Consider the following 2,468-nt stretch of genomic DNA (forward strand, 5'->3'; position numbering starts at 1 on the left):
CTCCGCATCTCACATATTCATGCTTGATCCTCATTGATATCCATTTTTCCCTTGCTTCACTCGCAAGTTGCCACATTCACTAGCCCTTCTTCTTATAGCTAGACATATCATAATGATTTAAGACATAAGTGGTGAGATCGGAGGCTTAGAAGTATGAAATTTGGCTTTTAAAACTCAAAAATCAACTTTGGGATGAAAACAGGTCCACGCGTATGCGCACTCCACGCGCACGCGTGGATGGCCTCAAAAACTCATCGACGCGTAAGTGTCATGCACGCTAACGCGTGGATTGAAAACCAGCCAAACAACGCGCACGCGTCAACCACGCGTACGCGTGGGTACTATCGTGCCCCAGGCACAAAACTGGCACAGTTCTGGCATAACTCTCTGGAAAATGGCTGGGCATTGGGTGCAGCACATCGGCGCGCCCGTGCACATCACACGCACGCGTAGATGGCGCTTTCGAGAATAACGGCGCGTACGCGCCAAGTGCGCCTATGCGCGGGGGGTCATTCTGCTAAAAATTTTCTAAGTTAAAAGTTGCAGAATTCACAGATTTAAACCCCAATCTTCCAACGGACATAACTTCCTCATTTTAAATCGTTTTTTACCCGTTCTTCGAACGGCATGGACATCCCGAATCCAATTTCATTTCTAAATAGATTTGGCACAAAACAGAGATCCGTAGTCCAAGTTATGTCCCGTCAGAGTATGCCCAAAAACCATGTTTTTCATAAAAATCACAAAGTGCCATTTTCAAACAGGCCATTTTCAACTCTTTTCAAAACCAATCAAAACATGCCAATTTCATCCCTTTTCTTTGAAATCAATCAATATATATCAAATTCAACATCAAGCCTCCTCAACTCACACATTGACACATTACCACAATTTAAAAAATCACTATCTCATCATTTTAACCCACTTCACCCAAGTGGCTCAAACTCAAACATATTGACATATCATATACTCTTCCTCATGCCAATTCTCAACAACACCAATTCCAATAAATCATCATTGTACACAATCAATATCATACTCACCATCAACCTGGTTCAACCCACAATTCAACCATAACCAATCATCAAGCATATATCACAACATGCATATTTCTCATACATCATACCACCAAGGCATCAATAATCATCATCACATATATGACCACATCATATATCTCAATCATTCAATAACATCAACCATTCAATGCCTATCTTAGGGCCTCTAGCCTAAGTATTTCCTACCACATTACATATTAGATACGGGAAACCGAAACCATACCTTAGCCGATTTCCCAAGCTCAACCGGAGCACTTCTAAATCACTTATCCACAAGCTCTCAAGGCCTCAACACCTCCAAGAGCAGATTTTTCACCACCGAATCCCTTTTTAAGCTTTTCAATATCACCAATCAAGCTCCAATATTCACACATACACAACCTAAGCCACAATCATCATACCCATACACAACATCTCAATACCCAAACATCATAGAATCAACAAATTACACTAGGATTGAGAATCTTACCACACCCAAGGTCCAAGGAGACAAGATTAACCTTCTCCTTCAAGAGAGTTGGGTCCTATAACATCAAAGAGCCCAAAATCTCAACATTTTTGTTCATAAAACTCGAAAACAAGGCTGGAATTTCGAAGAGCAAAACGTGGCTTACCTCAAGATTAATTGTATGGGTTTCGTAGAGCTCTCCGCGGTGAACGCGTGGCCGCAAACGGAGCGGCAATCGGAGCTCTAGATCAAAAGTTATGGTGGTTTGAAGATCAAATGAGAGAAAGAACTTGAGAGAGTGTTCTTCCCTCCATGGCCTCCATTTTCAGCATGTGAGTGTATTTAGTGAGGAGAGAGAATGCTGAAAACTAGGGTTTTGGTTTAGTTATGTTGGGCCAAGGGCCCACTTTGGGTCCGGTTGGCCCGGTTTGGCCCGTTCGGTCCAATCTTGGCCCGAATTCTATAAAATTGGTACCGAAATTCTCGTCTCAATCTCCTCTATCATATTTAGTCACAAAAATCACATTTTGGGCTTTCTAGAATAAATTCTCATTTATAGGCTAATTAGCCGTTAATTAACCGGGTTTTACAGCTTGTGGCTTTATGAACATTGTATATCAACATATGTATAGTTTCTTTGCTTTCATTTCCATATGCTGCATCTGTTCACTCTATTATTTTATACTATTTATTTAAAATTCATGCAGGAGATATTTTATTTTGGGGATGAGATTCTGCCATTGTTTGAGACTGGTATGCTTCTCTTAAACTAACGGTTGAGTCAGCTTCTGGATGCTAATAATGTGAGTACTCTTGAGAGTTGTTGCATTTTATCCTGAAATTTTTTTTATAATCTTATATAGTAGATTGTGGCAGTTTCAAATTGCCACAATTTTTTTTAAACCAACGTGCAGGATAGCTGCAGTTTAAAACCGCCACATTTTAAAAAAAACCTATTTACCAAG

Source organism: Arachis hypogaea, chromosome 9 (genome assembly GCF_003086295.3).
Source record: "Arachis hypogaea cultivar Tifrunner chromosome 9, arahy.Tifrunner.gnm2.J5K5, whole genome shotgun sequence".
Lineage (NCBI taxonomy): Eukaryota > Viridiplantae > Streptophyta > Magnoliopsida > Fabales > Fabaceae > Arachis > Arachis hypogaea.